General features: G+C 35.6%; 1 pseudogene; it reads left to right on the forward strand.

The window, feature by feature from the left end:
* Window positions 1-22,729, forward strand: part of LOC121329674 — a 48,833-nt pseudogene that overhangs the window by 6,145 nt on the left and 19,959 nt on the right.

Raw genomic sequence — 22,729 nt, forward strand, 5'->3', positions numbered from 1 at the left:
GATGATACTTATTGCTTTTATTAATTTTAAAACCATGTTTGTTTTTTTATTGTGCTGCAAGCCTACCTGAATACATGCTTGTGCTCCGGTATTTACAGGGCTGTCTTTAGTGGATTTTACTGTTTTTATTATTATTACAATGCAAACTGGTATTACCCACTGACACAACCTTTAATTATGTTGCTGGAAAGTTGTCATTTCTTATGTCGTTTCTATAAGGTTGAGTGCGGGCAGCTTTTTTATGATTGCATCTGAAGTATTTGCAGATGTTAGTGAATGGCAAATATTATATTTATATAAAAATATAAAGTTTTATGGTATATATTGTATAACTCAACAGCACGTTTTTTCCAAATTAATTTGAATATTTTTTTATGGGATAGTCACTACTACATCAAATTATTAACATTGTAATTGTATAAACAATTATGTGGATTTTATGATACATTAATAAATGCTTAGTTTAGTGGATCCTCTGAGTTGGTAAATGGGTTGCAATAGTGAGGTGACATTCAGATAGGACATCTCAAATTGGGGGGAAAAAATAAAAAATGTTTAAAGTGAGTGTAGTGGGACATGGTCAAAGGTTGCTTTTGTGAACGTTGTGAACATAATATTTGTATACAATTGATAAAAATGAACATAAGCTATATGTTATTATATTGGAAGACTGACTATTAGCTGTCTTCATAAAGGGAAATGTTTCATGTTGCTGTCTGTAATTCCCTATACCTTTCAACATAGCAAATGTCAGCAGCAAATACTTGAATTCCAAATCTCACAGATCTGGTCTATTGTTTTTTACAATTCATTATTGTATTCAGGCATTCTATATGAACGTTCTTCAATTTAATTGTTCTTGACTCTCACCAACATTCTGTCTTTTGTTAGGTCATTCACGACATTTAGTAAAATGTATATATAAGCTTGCATCTTTAAATATTTAAGCTTTCATTTTTAAAATTTTATTAAAAGTGGTGTAATATAAAGATTTATTCTTATTACAATAATAAATCCTGTTAGAATTTTTTGATAGCTATTTTTATACGCTGATCATAATCCTTGTGGTATTGTGATGTATAGATCTTATCAGATTATAATTACACAAATTTGTATGCAATGGAAAAAGATTACATTTTAGGTTGAACACTGAACTAATCACTTTTTACACCATGAATAGTAGGGATTTTAGATAAGGCTTCTGGTCAGTTCAGCACAAACTTAAACCTTTTTAGGCTTTTCATGCTGCATCACCCTCCATTGTCCTTCTAATACACTGTATGATAGCACAGTCGTAATCTTTTAACAAGGAATCACACAGTTTGGAGTGAATATAAACTAATTTGCTTTACAGTGGCTCATATTATTTTCAAAGTTGTTAAACATCTTAAATGAAAGTCAGATTTTCATGCATAAGGCTAAATCAGCTTTCCTTCCTGTTTTTAGTAACAAGGATTAAAGATGTCAGTCAATTGTTATCAAACAACATGCCTACAGTGGTGCGCATAATTATTGAGACCCTGAGGAGTCAGAGATTCATCATCAATCATTAATTGGCTTTCTGAACATACTGTTTCTATTTACTTAAACAATTAATTACTTTTTAATGACGAAATAGTTATTATATGTAAGTTAAAAAGAAAAGATGACAATAGAACCATATCGGCATATCTTTATTAAAATTTTTTGTACAAGTCTGGGGGATATCTTGCCACTCTGCTCTAGAGATCAGTTTCAGCTGCTTAGTACTTCACCAGCCTCAGGGACAGGGACCAAGGACAGTGATGCCTCCAATGTTGTTACATGTATTCCCATTCTACAGAGGTGAAAAATAATGATATTATTATAGGGTGTCTGTGAGCACCACTTTAATTATTCCCTTGTCCACTGTTTCAAAAGGTGTGCAAGCTACTGTGGTTCAACCAGCCACTGCTATCCAGGAAGAGATAACCAAACAGTCATTGACAAGCATTTAAGAAATAATCAGTCTCTATTATCACATTCAATATGGCAGTTCCTGACCATCAACTGGTGAAATCAGTTGTTCCCCAGCACCCCAAGATGCTGAGTAAAATGGTTTCCTGTGTGCCCTTGTCAAATACCTCAATGGCCATTTTTAATAGTGTTCAAAGTTGTGATTGCAAAAACTGCTAAATACAAATCTAGGAATGTCAAGCCTTAAATTGTTTAGCAAGAATGCCTTGGATAGCCCTTTGTAGTATTTTTGAGTCTTAAGAGATGTAATTAGTATGCAGCGTTTGAAAGACACAACCTTTTTCTTTACAACTTATCTGGTGGCCTGAAAGTTCACTGCATTTAATTGTCTTTTTATAGGATAATACATGATAGAATCCTTTTAAAGGCAAGTGATTCTTTTTGTTTCAAAGACCGAAATCTCAAAAGTGCACAAAACTGTCCTTTAAACTAGACAAATGGCTCTTTCAGGCAGATTATTTTGGCTTAATGTGGCATAATGAGGTAAGGGCAGGTTGTAAAACAGGTTGAAAAGGAGCTTGATGTGAAGATCATGCAAATGTATATTAGCGTGAAGGAATATGAGCATAGAACTAATAGTTTAAGAATGTCAATGTTACAATAGCTGTAAGCTTTTCACATATTTTAATAATTTTCTTTATTGCCTTAAAGACAGTAAAATTAACTCTTTCTACATATCATGTTAATCATATTATGTCCTGCAGAGAACATAGCTGATGCTTTAAAATGTTTGCTAAGACTGTGTAAAGCCATTGTCTGAACTGAACTGTATTAACTTAATGTGAAGTTAAGAGGTCAGCTGTGTTTTAATGAACTCTGGTGCCACTGTGACAGTCTAGATTTTAGAAAAGCAAAGCAGAGCCTGCAAAAAAAAAAGGTTTCATGTTACAAATACTGAATAATGTAGCTTGTGCAGTCTACTCTCTCTATATATATAAATACAGTTTTCGCCATATATTGAAGCTGTTGTCGAGAGTTTTTTATTTTTATTTTTTTAATATTATGAGTGGATTGCTCATTTGAATCTTTTTGTATATATTAGAAAATATGTATACTAGGGCTGTAAGTTAAGACTCAAAATTGCAATTAAATAATTGGGTACACAGAATATAATCGTTGAAATAAATATCAAAGATTGTACCACCCGTATACTTTTTGCTCCATTCAAACTCCCCCTGACATGATTATTTTAATATCATTCAGTTCAGTAAAAGCGTGTCACAATAATTGAATGCAAGGGGTAATTACGCCTGTGTGTCGTCAGGAGAAAAAAAACACAACAACAATTCTACTGTAACTAGCAAGGCTGGGTGTTTGGTGCACTTTTGTTGATAAACTTAAATAATGTGATTAACTGTGCGCGTTAAAAAATGTAATTATTGAATCGATTGTCCAGTATTTACATCGCTGTATATACTGAGGAATGGAATCGATAGAAAAATCGATTTTCAATATTAATCATGGCAGCCCTGGTGTATACCTTATTCACACAACCTGAATATTGCAGATCAGTGTGTGCTGAAACCACATGATTGCCATTCGTTTCAATTACGACACAAATGTCTATGGTCATGCATTTAGGTAGTGTGAATATGATTGAGCAAGGTATGGTGTTGGTTAAACGTGTTTAAAAGGACTGAATGTTTTAGTATTTAAGGTGGTGAAGTGTCATCGTGATTATTATATAGCTACCAAATAATATTGCTTCACAAAGCTGATACATTCATTTGCCTGTTATGTAAGCAATAACACACACAAAGTTGTGGGTTCTATCAGTGCAGTATATGAGTTGTGAGGCACAGCAGTGGTACTTACTTGTTACCATTTCAGTCCATTCCAATCATAGTCCTTGTTCCGATCTAGATTCAATTAAACGTGGCTGCAAAATAGAAAGGATTGAAAAAACCACAGGTGAGTACCGCTGATTTAAAACTGTTGTTGTGTTTTGGCTGAAGTGTAAGTATACTGTATATTCAGACCTCAGTCTTTCTGAAGTGAAATGTCATGCTTTCATTTTGGTTACCATAAACATCTACAGGCTCTGACTCATTTCCCTCTACAGTTTAAGGGGGAAAATAAATATACACGATCTCGGTTTATATTCATTGAGAAACAAATCAGGAGTCACTTGTCATGTGAATTGAAAACTGTTCACCTTAAGAAAATAGATTTGTGTACACAGTTTAAACAGTCACATAAACAGATCTTAAGTAAATATAAGAGGCAGTAATATTTGATTTGACAGAATTTAATAAACACTGATTTTTTTATGCATTTTGTCTCAAACATTATCATTTTTGGGCAGGTCTTGATCCTGACAAACATTTAGGAAAAACACTGGATCAAATGGAAGTGTATCTTAAGCAGGTGGGTATTATGCTTTAATTTAGACATTAAATAACAACCATTTGTCATTCCCAATGGGCTGCATCATCAAAGTGATTTGCAGTTTTCTTATTCCACTAGGTAAAACCACTAGTTTGCCAGCCGTTCATTGAGGATATTTCTTATACATGCACTTCCTAGGTAATTTCACTTGAGCAGAGATTGGGTCAAGCGCCTTACTGGCTGAAGACAGTCATAGAGGAAGCTGCTAGTTTGTTACCTTCGGGAAAGATAATCTGAACGCAAGCCCTGCTAACAGACATTTCTTTAGCTAGTGTAGTACCAGATACTGTATCATGTTTTAAAATGAAAATACGTGTTTGCTGAAAGATAGATTTTCTTCAAACATTCACACGCGTGATCTATGTAGTGGTTAGATGGGCATAATGTGGAAATGTATGGGATTGTTGTGTTATCACTTTAATGATGCATATTGTGGGTGACCAGGAATGTTTAATTTAAATAATAAACTGGATGCATGTTGTTTTTTTTTTTTTTAACACAATGCTGGGATATTAAGCATTTGACTTGTTTTTCTCCCATTTGATTCCAGACCTTGTTGGTCATCCCTGATCAGCTTACACCTCTTTTGTGTCAGATACATTCTGAGTAGACAGTTATCTGTATCATTGTTAGCAGTAGTGAGTTTTTGTGGGGCTTCACTGTGGTTGTCTGTACCATACCTGTTATGTGCATAAATGCAGTGCTGCCAACATGTACTAAAACAAATAAAATAATAATTAAGACTTGAATCATTGCTTTTTCATTTAGCTCTAGACACAGTATGGAGTACATGTCTGTGGTGAAGGTGGGGAGTATGAAACATTTACCTTAGATTGTCCTTTATTTAAGAAGAAAATTGTAATGTAAGTATTGCTGTCAAACTTTCACATTGTTGTGAACATTCTTCTAAGGAAATTGCACACATATCCATAGGCATAGATCATCTTAGCAAGGACTCCTGTAGGCTTTAAACAAATGTTTGACAACAGTTTTACTTTTCAAATAGCTTTTGTAATTGCCAATATGATAAATACTCTGTATAAATCCATTTTTTTTAAATATAAAATGTATTTGATATGCTGCAGAATAATAATTAGTCAAGATATTCTGGTATTTAAGCTGGCCACCTAAAGCAGTTAACTATTTAGAGGTCATAGAATTGTGAATGTAATGTTGCATCTGGTATCATCTATTGCCATTACGATGTTCTAGTGTGCTCTGCAGTGTACAACTTAGAAACCAGATGAGGCAATATAGCAGAACATGTGGGACAATTTGGCCATAACATGGCAGAATATTCTGGGCTAACCTTAAAATATTGGAAAGTAGAGACTTTTGCCAACATCCTGCACACTAGTGCTGTACATTTCAGTACTTACACAGAAAATAGAAGTCTTTACGAGGCTTGTTTGCCTTTACTGCATAATGACATAGGGAGTGAGAGATTTCTCTGCACCAGTAAATAAATATTACTGAAATAGGCTGTAGTATTGGGTGATGATCTAACCCTACCTTTCCTGGATGTGTCTTTATTGCCACACTATATTTGTGTACAAAAACTAACAAAAAAAAGGTTTCAACACAAAAAATGGGTAGTTTGATGTAGTACCCATAGTTGTGTATGCCGGTGAGCACTTTCCTATGCAGTTGGTAATATGTAAAACAAACTGTATTGTCTCTCATTCTGTTTACTCTGATTCTTTCTCGTTTATGGGTTGCACGTTTTAGAGATTCATCAGAGGCTGTTATCCATTCTGCAGATGTATTTGCTCCAGTTGGCTACCTTCAGTTTTTGAAGATGCACGTCGCAGATAAACCAAATGTAAGCTGTTTAATTCTCTTTCTGATCTATCAAGGCTGTTTTCAGGTTAATTCCTTTTATTTACAGGGGTGGGGTATTTCCTTTACATTTGTATGTGTTAAAGTGTTACTGAACACCCTGTAGTGTTTACAACAAACACACCAATGCTGTCTTCTGTGCTATATCTATTACTAAAACGTTTGATTCAACACAGTAACAATTGTTTTGAGATTTAGATTCACATGCCCTGAGTCATAAATCTACTGAAGAATGAAACCAAACAATGAATTTATCAAATCTTCGATGTGAATTGGTAGATGACAAAAGCACATCATGAAAACTATAAGCACCCTACATTTTTGTGAACCATTTCAGAATCTTCCATTTTGAACTAAATGCTTGCACAACTAAAATATCATCATTGAATATACATATGTATCTGTGTTTTGTCATCATTTTAGACTTCGACTTTGCAATATTCACTACCGCCTCAAACTTAGCCTGATTTAACAAACATGCCTAGTCAAATTAAAGAAATCCGGTAGTCACAATTGCCTTAGATAACAGTGCCATGGTGACAATGAGAATCAGCAGAAAAGGTTACTCCGGCCCCTAAGACAGAATTTAATATTTTAACTTTAAACTCATAATCACTTCTTTGTATGTATTTGGTAATCTGGTCTTTTGTTTATTTATATCTCTGTATACCCAAGAGGGATTCAAGCGCTTAAACATTGCCTTTAAAGTCGGGACTCTATGTTAAACATGTCCTCATTTGATGCAATGGCACAGACATTGGTCTGGTTTAGCCAGCTTTTCATCTCTATCATGGCTGCCAAGAAATGTGATTGACTATTTCAGCCTTGCAAGGCCAAAATGCAAAGTTTATAAGATTACAGACATATAAACTAAACTAGGAGGGTGGTGGTGCCTCCAGGGCAGGCTTGCGGAACCTCACATTGTTACTGTTTCGACTTTTCAAATAAGTAGAGAGCGCTTCAGTCTACCATACCAGAACCTGAAAGTTAACCAGAAATCATAACATGGTAGAACTGCCAGCCTTAGAGCTGGTGGTGTTCCAGGAGCATGCATCGCTGGGAATGGATTGGTGTGGACAAAAATGCTTTTTGTCACTTCTACTGCACCTGGAGGAAACAAATACAAAAATGTTATGTTTTATGCTCCCGCTATGACTTTGTTAATGGTACTTAAGCTATCTTTGGATTGCAGTGAAATTCATGGTATAATTAGTGTAATTAGTATTTGGTTTAATGCAGCTGACAGCAAAGCAAAACATAGTACATAAAATGGTATATGTTTGTTTTTTATATCCTATTTTGAATTTCCATAAAATAAAGCTTGTCACTGGACATTTCCCCTTGTTTGGTAGTGTTATTGCAATTTTATACATTCAGAAAATGTTTAGGTTTTGTAGCAGAATGTCCCAAATATTCAGGGCACACAGACTGCAAACCTTACGGAACTAAGTCCGGGGGGGTGAGGGGACAAGCCCTGTGTTGTGTAGACACTTTCTTTGGTGCTTGCTGAAGTAAGTCACTTCCATGATTTGCTTCGCTGTTTGGAGCAGTTGGTTTCCAAGCGAACTAGAATACATTTGGGTTTCACAAAAGTTTAAACAGAGCAAAGTTGCAAATGTACCGAGTCCACTTCCAGCCGAACTGAGACCACCATTTCAAGTGATCACGACTCACTTGGTTTGATGCGCATCCTGGTACGATTGTGTTTCTCAGAGGTTTCACATATCACTCCAAGTGAACTGAAACACACTTCAATCTGCATTAAAGGGTCAAACGAACTAGGTGTGACAATGCCCTAAGATAAAAAAAAATCTAAATACACTTGTGTACAAATGTACAATAGCAATTGCCATCAGAGGTGGCTTTTGTGTAAAATGTCGACTGGGCAGGCTGTCAAAACATCGATATTGGGTTACTATTCACTTTCACTGTAGGATTTACATTTGTATGCAGCTGTGCATGCATGCTTGTTTGTAAGGTTGCCACATTTACCTTTTTTTGTAATCACGTAAACTACCTACGGTAAACTAAACGGCACTGATTAAACGATGGGCAGGGCCTTGTCAAGAAAAGAAATACAGGTATATAAAACATTACCTTTCACATGAATATTAAGCATTACTGTACATTTACTACAATACTAACCAGTTATATGGTAGAAGAAAACATTAGATATATAAGGAAAATTAACAGTAGCACCAGGGGTTGAAACAGCAGCTCCTAATTGAACTTCACCTTCCTTTTTCCAATGCCTTCTCCTGTTCCACATTTACAATATTTTGCATAAGATATTGAGAATATCAAATTCTGCTGATGGGGAGGGGGTCTATCTGAGTATTTCTGTGTATGTCTCGCTTTCATTTTTTCTTATTGGATACTGTTATGTTTATACTGTTGCTGTATTTCATGGATATTTTTCAGCATAATCATTGCTCTAATTGACATTAAAAAAAAAAAAAAAAACTTGTATATGCATTTTTTTTTCTAACAAACCAAATAATGTGATTCATAAGAAGCATCACTCTCTTGCAAATTAATTTAGTAAATTCTGTTTTTTTTTTATTTTTTATTTATTTAGAATTCATCTGCCAGCACCACAGTTACTGGTAGCTGTCCCTGTATGAATTATATCAGCGATATCACAGAGTTTGTTGAAGATAATGAGCCAAAGAAAACACCTCAAGTTCAGATTGCCTCAGACCTTTGTAGGGATACCCTGTGGGACTGCAGTGAGTATTTTTCATATTGAAAAGCATACTAATCTTGGTTCGTTTTATGTTCCTGTCAGTTGTTTAATATTTATGCTACCTTAATTAATGATTCTCCTTTTACAGACTGCAGATCATGCATTTACATTTTTTTGTGGTGCTCTTTTATACAGCAATAACTTTTACAAACTTCACCCACTTCAATCATTTGTCATTATTTTTGTTCCAAAGAGCAGTTTTATCCTTGTTCTTTAAGAACAAAGCATGGTTACCAGTGGATTTGTGGCATTTCTGGCTCATCCGTTCACTCTGAAAGAAGAAGCCTTCAAGACCAGACCAAACAGGTGTTCGCATTGCTACAAGGTATGTGATGCTGAAATGACTGTGATAGTTTCCACATTGGTAATGTCAGACAAATGTGTTTCTTTTCAAAAACAAAAAAGCAAAAGAGCACACATTCTCAAATGAGAGAGATTTGGATTTGACTGTGATTTACCTGGAAACAGATGTTCCGCTGTTGCCAACGCCCCCTTTGCTCAAAATGGAGAGCAGAAGGTATTATTGAGAAACTGTCCTACCGCTTCAATAAGCACCTTGGATATTTAGGCTCTCTCATTACGTATTTGCCCATTTTTACTGATATGTTCAACAATAGCCTTTTTTAGATGCAACAAGCCATAACTGTTAGAGGAAGGTAATGGGAAGCAATAGTTGTCACAGTAAAAATGAATGGTTTATGTATTCATGTGTGCTATCAAGACTTATTTTTAGAGGTAAAGCAAAAAAGTTTTTCTTCAGCAGCCCTTTTGAACTTTAAAGCAGTAACAAACATGTCAGGAATGAGTATTATGTTTGTAAAATGTGGCCAGGGACTTCAAATCAGGACTCAAGGGAGGGAATCTGCCTCATCGTAACATCCATTGCAAAAAGCTTGCCCTCAGAACTTAAACTTAAAACGATGAAAAGCATATTTAACGTTTATCCTCTGGTTCTTTAATGGTGCTGAGACAATATTATAAAAATGAATGTTTTATAAATAATCGCTTGCAATCTTTAATAGCCTACATAGATGAAAGTGAAACACTGTGTGAGACGTGCATGCTATTACAAAAGTGTAATCCCATAAATTAATGTATTATCTGTACTGAGTTGCACACGTGTTTAAATTAGGCTTTTTAAGACATAATAAAGTATTTGTTCGGTTTGCTGCCATTATATTTTCTATTCTAAAGGATTGGTAGGCATATTGTCAAACACCTAGTAATTTGAATAAAACGCAATTTGCACGTTTTCTGATTTTCGGATCTCTTTGTAAAATACATTTGATTCTATCTTGCTCTGTACTATCAGAAACCTTACCATACTTTTTTTTTTATAATATAATACACACCTGTGTATTACTGGGCAACTTTATGTTGCTTCCCATTTGTTGTGAATAGAATGCAACCTGTATAGGGAGCATACAGCAATTCCCCACAGATTTGTAAAAATGTATGTGTTATATGCAGATAACTATGGTAATTGCAAGCTTATCGTAAACATTTTGTATTTATTTTAATTTTGTCACACTTCTGTACCACACAATTTTCTAGGTAAGCATTAATCAAATGCCTTTGTACAAATATTGATTATCTCTTGTATGTTCTTGAATGTAAGTAGCCATAATTCAAATTAATTTATTTCCTATTTTTATCAAATAGTTTTTCATGAGATATAGAACCATCAGTCTCTTGAAAGCATATTGGTAGTATTAACATTTATCTAAAACACTGTAATTGTTGCTGCAGGTGAGGTGGAAGCCAGGGGATTTGAATTTAATGATATGGTGCTGGTCCATCTTTATGTGAAGAGCATGAGTGACTTCTGTACAATTAACACTTTGTACCAGTCCTATTTTGACGTGAATCAGGCTGAAAAAGTCCCTTGGGTCGACACTGTCAATACCTTTTAGAATTTTGAATGCTTGAATTAGGTCGCCACGTAGTCTTCTTTGTTCAAGACTGAACAGATTCAATTCTTTTAGCCTGTCTGCATATGACATGCCTTTTAAGCCTGGAATAATTCTGGTCGCTCTTCTTTGCACTCTTTCTAGAGCAGCAATATCTTTTTTATAGTGAGGTGACCAGAACTGCACACAATATTCAAGATGAGGTCTTACTAGTGCATTGTACAGTTTTAACATTACTTCCCTTGATTTAAATTCGACACTTTTCACAATGTATCCGAGCATCTTGTTAGCCTTTTTTATAGCTTCCCCACATTGTCTAGATGAAGACATTTCTGAGTCAATAAAAACTCCTAGGTCTTTTTCATAGATTCCTTCTCCAATTTCAGTATCTCCCATCTGATATTTATAATGTACATTTTTATTTCCTGCGTGCAGTACCTTACACTTTTCTCTATTAAATGTAATTTGCCATGTGTCTGCCCAGTTCTGAATCTTATCTAGATCATTTTGAATGACCTTTGCTGCTACATCAGTGTTTGCCACTCCTCCTACTTTTGTGTCGTCTGCAAATTTAACAAGTTTGCTTACTATACCAGAATCTAAATCATTAATGTAGATTAGGAATAGCAGAGGACCTAATACTGATCCCTGTGGTACACCACTGGTTACCACACTCCATTCTGAGGTTTTTCTTCTAATCAGTACTTTCTGTTTTCTACATGTTAACCACTCCCTAATCCATGTACATGTGTTTCCTTGAATCTCAACTGCGTTCAGTTTGAGAATTAATCTTTTGTGCGGGACTTTGTCAAAAGCTTTCTGGAAATCTAAATAAACCATGTCATATGCTTTGCAATTATCCATTATCGATGTTGCATCCTCAAAAAAATCAAGCAAGTTAGTTAGACACGATCTCCCTTTCCTAAAACCATGTTGACTGTCTCCCAGGACCCTGTTACCATATAGGTAATTTTCCATTTTGGATCTTATTATAGTTTCCATAAGTTTGCATATAATAGAAGTCAGGCTTACTGGTCTGTAGTTACCTGGTTCAGTTTTGTTTCCCTTTTTGTGGATTGGTATTACGTTTGCAATTTTCCAGTCTGTCGGTACCACCTCTGTGTCAAGAGACTGCTGCATGATCTTGGTTAGCAGTTTGTAAATAACTTCTTTCATTTCTTTGAGTACTACTGGGAGGATCTCATCCGGCCCAGGGGATTTGTTTATTTTAAGAGCTCCTAGTCCCTTTAACACTTCTGCCTCAGTTATGCTAAAGTTATTTAAAACTGGATAGGAACTGGATGACATGTGGGGCATGTTGTCAGTATCTTCCTTTGTAAAATCTTGTGAAAAGTAATCATTTAATATATTTGCTATTTTTTTTCTTCATCTACGATTTTGCCATTTGTATCTCTTAAACATTTAATCCCCTCTTTGAATGTTCTCTTGCTGTTGTAATATTGGAAAAACATTTTGGAATTGGTTTTAGCTCCCTTAGCAATGTTCATTTCTATTTCTGTCTTGGCCTTTCTAACTTCCTTTTTGACTTGCATTTGCAGTTCCGTGTACTCTTTCTGCGTACTTTCTTTTTGGTCCTTTTTTAATGCTCTATAAAGTGCCTTTTTTCGCTGAATATTTTTTTTTAATTGATCTATTAAACCATTTTGGAAATTTAGTTTTATATTTAGATTTGTCTACTTTAGGGATATAATTGTTTTGCGCCTCTAGTACTACATTTTTGAAGAATAACCATCCTTCTTCCGTGGGTTTTTTCTCTATTTTACTCCAATCTACTTCTGTTAGTCTCTGTTTCATACCTTCATAGTTTGCTTTTCTAAAACTGTAAACCTTACTTTTAGGTTTTTAAAAAACACTTCAAAATGAGACCATGTTGTGTTCTGAGTTTGCCAGTGGTTCTCTGACCTCTGTTTTAGTTATTCTTGACAAATTGTGTTAGGAAGCAGTCATTTGTCATTTCCACCATTTCAATTTTATCCTTCGTGCTACCCACCGGGTTTTCCCATTTTATATGGGGGAAGTTGAAATCCCCCATTAGTATGGCTTCTCCTTTGCTACACGCATTTCTAATGTCATTGTATAACAGATTATTTTGCTCACTGTCTGAATCTGGTGGTCTATAGCATGCTCCTATTATTATGCCCTTTGAATTTTTGTCCGTTATTCTGACCCATATTGATTCGGTTTTATTTTCTTTGTCCAGGTTTAACACCTGGGCTTCAAGACTGTTTCTTATGTATAGCGCTACCCTCCTCTTCTGTCCTGCCTGTCTTTCCTATACAGTGTATACCCACAAATATTATATTCGTCCCCATCACTCTCAGCTCTGTGAATTTGTTTTGCAGGGATTTTGGTCTGTCTCTTCCAATGTTGTTTGTACCGATGTGGACGACTACTACCGGCTCGTCTCCTGTTCGTTCTAGGAGCCTGTCCACGTTCTCAGTGATGTGCTTGACCGAGGCTCCCGGAAGGCAGCACACTGTTGTAGTAAGGGGGTCCAAACTGCGAATTGAACTTGCTGTGTTTCTCAATATGGAGTCCCCAACAATCATGACCTCCCTTCTTTTTGCTGTCTGGTCACCACAGTCAATAGGGTCCTGGATGTTGTTCCTTTCATTCTCTTGTTGTTGGTTCTGCTCATCAAAATTCTGAAGTGACTCAAATTTGTTGGTTGTTTTGATTTCTGGTGGTTGTGTTTGACGAAGTTTCTTTTTTTCCCTGCTTCTGCCTACCTGAACCCAGCTGTTCTGACCTTCTATCTCCATGGTGGCTTTCAGTCTGTTAGGGGTGATGCAGACTTCCATGAATTGTGGGTGTGCCAGTTCCTCAAGATCCTGTTGCTGTCTCACTTCTTCCAGCTCCATTTCTAGCATACTTACTAGTTTATGCAAATCCTGGATCGCGCGGCACTTTACGCACACTTGGTTTAGCTCCGCTGGGTTTTCTCGGATTTCCCACATCAAGCAGGTGTCGCAGATTACTGGCTTGAAGACCATGTTGAGGGTTTTTTTTTTTTTGAAGTTTAGTTTCTTCTGCAGCTGTCAGCCTGCTTTCAAACTGCTTCTAAACTGCAGTATGTATGCTTCTAAACTGCAGTAGAGTATGTGCTGAAGCTCCCTTGCCTGATGGAGCGCTCCTTCAGATTGACTGCCTCCTATACAAGTGTGAAATAACTGAAGATGACACCTCCTCACAGCAGAAGCAGGTCATGCATGTTCAGAGCATTTCACACTGGGCCCCTGCTAATATAGGACCATACAGTCAGTCCATTAAGGTAAGAGATCTTATACCTAAGTTATCTTTTAAATCAGTTGGATAATGTTCCCATGAAAAATACCTGTAGGATTTTTGTGGTTAATTTTGTACAAAAAAAAAATAACTTTGACTTATTTCTATCTTATCATATCCATTTCATCATCAAAAAAAAAAAAAAAAAAAAAAAAAAACGTGAGCGAGTTTTATGAGTTTACTTTTTTTATTACTAAGGTTTCAAAGGGTTGTGCTTGACAGTTGAGAGAGGCAATCTTTCAAAGTCAGCTTGTATGCTGGTACTGACATGGATAGAATAATGCACTCTATCCCTCAGTAACCTACCCATACTAGCATCTGCATGAACCGTGCATCCTCAAGACTGTTTTCTAATTACTGCAAGTGTGTGTATATATGTATGCTGTGAATAATTTCTCTGGAGCAAGTTATGTCAAATACCGTGATTTAAAAATCCTGCAAGCATGAATATGTCTCCAGATGTAGATACATACAAGTATAAAAGTTGTTAGATTATAAAGAATAAAAACATGATTAAGATACTGATAATCGACATCTTCATACATTAATACATCATCTGATTACAGCAGTGGATGGGTTAAAATGCAATCTTATTTATATTAACATCTTAATGCAAGTGCAATTTTTAATTACCTATTCATTTCTTATTCGATTATTGTATAAGAATTTCTCAACGATAATCGATTCATTGAAGAACAAACGTTGTTTTGTTTTTTTTAACAGAAGATCCAATAACTAAAAACACTGTTGTGTGTAATAGTTAAACAAAAAGGCACATCTTATTTAAATTAGAACACTTCCTATTATAAAAAAAAAGAAATACAAAGGACTGAAAAGAATATGTGTCCATCTGCATCAGATGTCCCTTTAACATTGTAATAATAATAAAACATATTATATTTTAACAGAAATCATTTCTATCTGAACTGTGTTTTTTTTTTTTTGTGTGTATGTGTGTTAACATTTTATGTCCAAAGCAAAGCAAAACATTTTATCTCACAAATCCTCCTGACTAATTTAGCTACCGTACTAAATTCAGCTTCTTTTTATATAATATTGCCATATAATCCAAATTTCACATGCTTTGAAAGAAAATATTTGCATTCTTTTGAAATTATTGTGCATAACAAAGGTATGTGCTGTGTTTTTGTCACCTTTTAGTGCAAACAAATGCACAGACTCACCAGTGAAGCAACTCGGCTCATTTTACACAGGTATATCCAATGCGAATTTGGAGGCCTAAAGTGCATATCCTAGCAGCACACTGACGTTGCTCATCTACCTTGACAGCACTAAAAGAAGCACATTCCAGGATTTAATGCAAACTGGCAACAGAAGACTTCAAACTGGGTTCTAATTTGATGCATCGATTCATCAACATGTAATCGAAGCTCAGGACATTTAAGTACAGATGATCAATAATCGTTGCATCCATTAATTGTTGCACCACTAGCAATTTTATATTTTACTGCTGTGAAGATGCAGCTGTATTCACGCTGAGGATGTGCTTTTTTGTTTTAATGTGCGGCAGCTGGAACTCCACTTGCAGCATTTTTATAAGATGAAGCCGTGATTATAGATTTTGTAGGAATTGTAGCTATTTATCCAAGGTGAAACATCACCAATATACAATATGTCTCTTATGTACTCATTATCAATTCAAACGTTTTCCTCAGTTAAATTTATATTTACAAATTGCCTCTTAATAATGACGAGAAAGATGCTTTATGGTATATGATGGTTGTTGGACATTTTAAGTATTGCTGTTGGACATTTTTAACTGTTGCTATCTGGTTAACCTTTTAATAATTGTTTAAAAACTGTTGATTTATGAGTCATGTTATTTGGCACAATGACAGATTGTAATCTGCCTTGATTTTAGAATTACTTAACCTTTAAATTGCTCTCGCTGTAGGCCTTAACTGTGTTAGAAGAGCGTTTAGCTCAAATTACATAGTACACATAATTTAACATCCATCCTATGCTTCCACCACAAGTTATGTTTGTTATGTAAACGATTTTATACACACAATTAGTATCAATTGTATTTATTAACATTACTTTTCAATTTGCCAAATGTTTAAAGTAGCACCAACTTTTTAATATGAAAAAGTAGATCTTAACTATTTTAAATATATAGTTGTAAATTCTTAGTTATTTCCATATAATGGTTTTAATAGAGAGTCTAAAATGGGTTAATTTCAAACAGCATTACATGTATATAAAAATGTATTGACTTCTAAGTGTCTAATTTGCCACAATTAGCCACACTCCAGAAAGTGCGAATTGTGGGGTTTTGCAAATTCTGTGGACTACAAACAAGGAATCAGCAGTATGTATATGGAACCCAGCCTTGTTCCAGGCATGGTTTTGTTGATATCTAAATGCCCAACCAACATGAAACATACACATAAATACTAGGAACAGAGGAAAAGATTGCGACCAAACACGTATTTCTTGTGCAACACAGCTGCAAGACACCATGGTACCACTCATTCTGTGACCATGCAGTCCTGTTGATCAAACCATATGAAGGAAAGTAGCCTTCTCTTCACTACCATCAAGCATCCAGTGATCCAGCCCAACACTGCCATTCACTACTGAACACCTACAGGCACGTATGTCATTTGAGGGTGCATATCTCAGGGAGAAAGGCATTAACAACTTGAGACTCATACAGGTTCAGCTTTGTTCAGCCCCAATACCCTTGCCTGGTTTATTTAAAATACACCATAATAGTATTTTCAAGCTATGCTATTTCCCAACTGGCCCATGTTTTTTTTTTTTTTTTTTTTTTGCAAGGCAAATGGTTCAAATGCTCAAGGTTGGACAGCAGTTTGATTGGTTGGAAGGCTATTTTAAAAGAACTGATGTATCATTGGGCATCACCTCAAAGTGTGTGATTAGGAATTTTGTGCAAACTGCAATTTGGTGTTTCCCTGATAAACCACTAGGACAGTATTAAGAAACTGTAAAGGTAAATATACAGTATGAACATGGGACCTGAGTCTTCCAATCTCTTTTGAATACAATCTATATAGTTTATTCTGGGGGGGGGGGGGGGGGGGGGGGGGGGGGGGGGGGAGAATTATAGCTGGGGGGTACAAAGCTGTTGCAGTTGGATTTCACTATTTTTAGGCAATTAAATGGTTATTTTTTTAATTAATAATGTTATAGTGAGAGTGAAAGGATAACTTAACACTTAACTCTGTATGAGTTCAGAGAAGAGAGGTGTTAGGATTCAGCGGATTGTTAATTGTATTGTCAGAGCAGTCTCTCAACACTTTTCCCCCCTTGCAATCACTTGACATTAGGAACAGGTTTCAGTACAGATGCAGACATATTTTGCATCCAGCTGTTTTTTAATAAGAAGATATCAGACCGCTAGAACATCAAAGTGACACAATAATCTAAAGCTGTGATTGCATCCAGATATGTCAGCTTATATTTTTTGACATTATATGAAATGTATTATTCTGTGATTAAACTTCTGAAAATTGGTATCTTAACCAGTAAGTAGTCTTTTTAACACAGAAAATAACAAACGTTAGAGGCTAGGAAATATTTTAAACTAGTATGGTGCAGCCTTGATCGCAAGTGTAATGTTGGCAATGTTTTGTTTCGGACAAATATACTGGTGGCGTGTGCGTGTGTGTTTATGTAATAAGTTTAAATAACAACAATATATTCAAAAAGCATAATCCTAGTTCTAGGAGTGAGTTCCAAAAGCAATGCAGAAATATAGCAAGTGTCTGAGGTGTTTTAATAAGTGAAGTAAACATACCTAGTTCGCTCTTTGGCCAACTCCTTCATGCAAAACTACTTCAACTCAGTGACATTTGTGGGTTTCCAAGCATAAACTGCTCATTTCATGTCTTGCCACAATATCTCAATGGGGTTTAGGTCTGGACTTTGACTAGGTCATTCCAAAACTTTAAATTTCTTGCTCTTCAACCATTCTGCTGTAGACGCTTATGTGTTTCGGATCATTGAATTGCTGCATGACCCATCTGCACTTCAGCTTCAGCCCACGGATGGATGGCCTGACATTCTCCTGTAGAATTCTCTGATACAGAGCAGAATTCATGGTTCCTTCAATGATGGCAAATCGTCCAGGTCCTGATGCAGCAAAGCATCCCCAAATCATGACACTACCACCACCATGCTTGACCGTTGGTATGAGGTTCTTAAAGTGGAATGTAGTGTTTGGTTTTCACCAGACATAACGGGGCCCATGTAGGCCAGAAAGTTCCACTTTTGACTCAATGTCCATAGAACATTGTTCCAGAACTCTTGAGGATCATCCAGGTGCTTTTTGGCAAACTTGAGACGAGCATTCATGTTCTTCTTACTGAGCAGTGGACATCGACCCTCCATGGCCTGTTTTGTGCACCACTGCTCTAGAACTTCACTCTGATGGTAAGGGCCAAAATTAATCAGATTTATATTGGGCAGGGCTGGCCCAAATCAGGCCTGATTGTTAACCAGAGTATTGAAACAGCTGACCCTAATTATCCCTTTAATTGGGTTGCGTTAACTAGGGGGGCAATAACTTTTTCACACCTGAAGATTGCATGTTTGATTACCTTGCACACCAAATAAATGAAAGAAGTACCAAATTTTTGTCTCATTTTTTTCTCTCAGACTCCCTCTATATCAAGGGTGGGCAATTCTGGTCCTTTTCTTCCAGCTGTGCTCTTGCAAGCTAATAAAACTTTGAGAAACTGATACCAACAATATATTAAACATCTAGCACAAAAATCTATGACCTATATAATGCACACTACTTTTACAAGGTTAGCATCGCTCAAAATTGAAAAACTAGATTCAGAAAATTCTTTAGCAGTTTATAAAATTAAAAGAGCTCTTGGTAATAAATCCTTGTTGGGTTTGTTATTGCTAGCAATCCAAACTGATCTGTAATCATAATGCCCCTGTGTTATTTTATCAGATGTTTATCTTGTGGGCTACTTCATTTCTTGGATTACAGATTGTGTAAAGGTTAAACCTATTAAATATTTCGGTTCCTGGATCAACATAAACATTAAATTGTCTAGGGCAAACCCAATTTAAGAATTATGTTTACTGATCTTGTTTTGAGATGAGGGGTCTTTTTTTTTTACCCAACTAATTGGCAGTGACAAGCTCTATTATCAGGAAATCCTCAACCTGTTAGCTATTGAATTTGCATTGGATTGAGAAAATTGTGAAAGTGGGCTTTTACTCTAGAGAAAAGTGGATCTGACATTTGTAATTGGTATCGAAGAGAAACCAGTCTGTTGCTTCAATTAAATTTAAATAATTTTCTAGTTAGGTCTAAAGACATTAAACCATTGTGGTGGACTGTAAGTGATCTTTGGTTGGTCAGTTCAGGGGTCGGGATCAAGGAGTTTGGTAAATTAATTTGCTATATAACTGCTAATAAATGATTCAGTTAAGGTAGTTGAGCATTATTGGCAGGTTAATGTACCTCTGTTGTGAATTCATAAAGGTTTCTGGGGAATATATATATAATGGGAGTAACCACAAAATAAGTACAAAATCATATAATTGAGAAAGCATCATCTTTAATTGATGGGGTTTTTATATGTATGATTTTTTTTTTTACTGTAGCTGAATTTATCACAGCCATGAAAGCAGCTGTACAGTTAATTTTTTTAGATAATTATAAAGCGAAATCCGCTAATTATCAAAGGAAGATAATTAGCTTTAAAAAAGTCATCTAAAGCAAGAGGAGGCCATGAGGTTTTATTCAGGGATTGCAATGTGTGTAGATTAATTAGGACGTTTAACTATCATTTTTAATACAACAAAATTAATCCCATAAAAATTACTGATCTCTGAGGAGTCAGTTGTCAGTTTCTGACAGTCTCTCTACCATAATCTATTAAAACGCCACTTGTATCTTACCTCGCCTGTGCCATATTTTATGGATTTTTTCATAAACACTGCCTATACTTCATAAATGTCTCAATTTTCTAGTCTATTAACATTACTTCAGAAGCAACTGATAAAAGAGTAGGGCATGCATGAAATAATACACCAATAATGTGAAGTGCTGGAGGCAAGAACAGGGGGTACTATCTCCACACAGTCTGAGAGCCGAAACAATAAAAGAACAAATGATCATTTTCAGTAATAGAAAAAAAAAGTGTGTTAGTAATTGAGCAGGTGAAAAATGAAATATAATTTTTAGCTCTATATGAATTTTATAAAAAATACATGGCACTACACAAATAGGCTTTAAACTATAAATAAACACTTACATTGAGTGTATAATAATCGGAAGTTAAAATCAAACCAAAAAAAATGTGTTACATAAATAATTTATAAAAGGAAATATTTGCAGGCAGATTTCATGAACACTTATCCAAAATTATACAAATTAATCTTGTAGAATATGTAGGCTGTTGATAAGAAGTAGTAGTTAAATGTTTGATCTCTCTAACTGTTTTATGTTTGTTGGCATTATTTCACAGAGGTACATCCAGGATTCCCAAGAGTGAAAACTAATTCAGTTTGTTCTTTTGTAAGAGTTCCCCCCCCCCCCCCCCCCCCACCCCCCCCCCGCAAAAAAACAAAACAAAATAAAACACTTTAATACAGGAGTAATACAAGTTTACTTGCTCTTTCCTAAATTATGTAAACAGTTTCATTTAGGATATCAAAGTTGAAAATGTAATGTATTTTAATATAAAGAAACTGTACTCTAATAAGGCAATTTACATTGGGGGGTGGTCGAGAGAGCGAGGTGGGTAATTATTTGCTCTACATCTCTGCAGTTGGAGCGAGACAGACTAACAGTGGCAGCAGTCATTTTGCAGAATCAAAGCCCATGTTAGCCACATTATACACTGCCACACAACATTGTTAGGGCTGGTATTAGCATGTACTGCTGAGGACATTGGAAGGACTCGACCTGTCACACTGAATCACCTTTGTGCCCTCAACCACTGCATACTCGAGCTCCTCTGACAAGTTCCTTCATTAGTGGCCAAGCTTTGACAACTGATCCTAATTGCCTCTGAACAGCACTTCATGTATTATTGGTGCCTGCCTGCCCTGGTTCATGTCAACAAGCCACAGCAACTAAGGGGTGTGCCCCCTCTGCCTTCCTACAATAGTCACCTAGCTCTTAGGGGGCAAGGCCTGCTGGGAGCAGAGTGTGATACCCGAGTTCCCTTGTGTCAAAGCAATGTATTCTTCGTGCACTTCTGTCCCATGTCACTTGACTGGTAAAAGTATTTTATTAATTCAGTAGGAGTGTCTTTAAAATATGCCACACTAAGCACCTTTTAGTCAGGGAACAAAATGTTTCCATCCATTTGAGTCTTTTTTCACAGCAAACATTTTTTTAAGACAACATTTTTGCTAAAACAAATTGGCAGTGACAAGTTCCTTTGTCATGGCATTCTCAGTCTTTTGGCTAATCAGTGACATTGGATTCTAAAAATTAGAGAACAAGATTTAGTTTAGAAGATTATACCTCTGTATGACAGTGTGTTTGCTAAAATGTGTAAAGTTTTGAGCAATTCCAAGAATGTACTTTGCATTAAAAAAATACAATACTTTTGATAATTATTATTAAAAAAAAAAAAAAAAAAACATGTATAATGCATGAAGATATGAAGTCTAGATTATAATACGTGACAGGTTTTCATTGTCATCCTTATTTTGGTTACAGCAGATTCATATTTTGTGATATCTACTGGGTATGAGCATATTTGCCTTTTACTGTGTCACTTTCGATAACCAGTTGATGTTTAAAAGACCTGTACCATTGATCCATGCCAAAAAGTGTCAGTGAAAATAAATTGTGTCTCATAACATCTGCTTGAAACAAAGTTGATTTAGTTTGTAATTTCTGTTAGTAGTAGTAGGATAAGATACCCACAACATGTATACTGCAGGTAAAACATTACTCCACAGAGTAATTTCTCTGTTTGAACTATTGCTAATAATGCAGCACTAGATTTTCTATAACATAATGTGTTAGTGTATGTAAGTTCTGTGTGGAAGAATAAAAATGTTGCTAATGATTACTTTGTAAGTCACCAAAACCTGTGTGGTTTAAGACTTCTTGAAACACTGAAAATCATACCCAATAATAACATATAGTTTATGGTAGTTGTTTTGGAAGAAATAAAAAATATGAGCTGTAGTTTCAGGACATACCGCGTGATCTTTGACGTTACAGAAGGGACATAGGCAGCCTTTCTATTACTATGGTAACCAGCAGCTGAATGGCTAGCAGAGTGGACATCCCAGTGTCACTTTTGCTGCTGTGATGTAGAGAAACAAGGCTGACAAGGGAGGGGTAGACAGGCAGGGAGAAGAGAGACTTTTCCAAGGCAGTGAAGCCAAGCAAATAAAAGGGCAAGACACAGAAGATAAAAAAAACAAGGAAGAGTTAGCAGAATATTAAAGCAAAGAGACAGAGGGTAGAAAAGTAGGAATAAAGCATGTACAGTATAGAAGCGAGATACACATACTCATTTTGAAATCAGTTATCTTTGTGCTTAAAAAAAAAACAAAAACATGGGAA

Source organism: Polyodon spathula, chromosome 17, assembly GCF_017654505.1.
Source record: "Polyodon spathula isolate WHYD16114869_AA chromosome 17, ASM1765450v1, whole genome shotgun sequence".
In the NCBI taxonomy this organism is placed as follows: Eukaryota; Metazoa; Chordata; class Actinopteri; order Acipenseriformes; family Polyodontidae; genus Polyodon; species Polyodon spathula.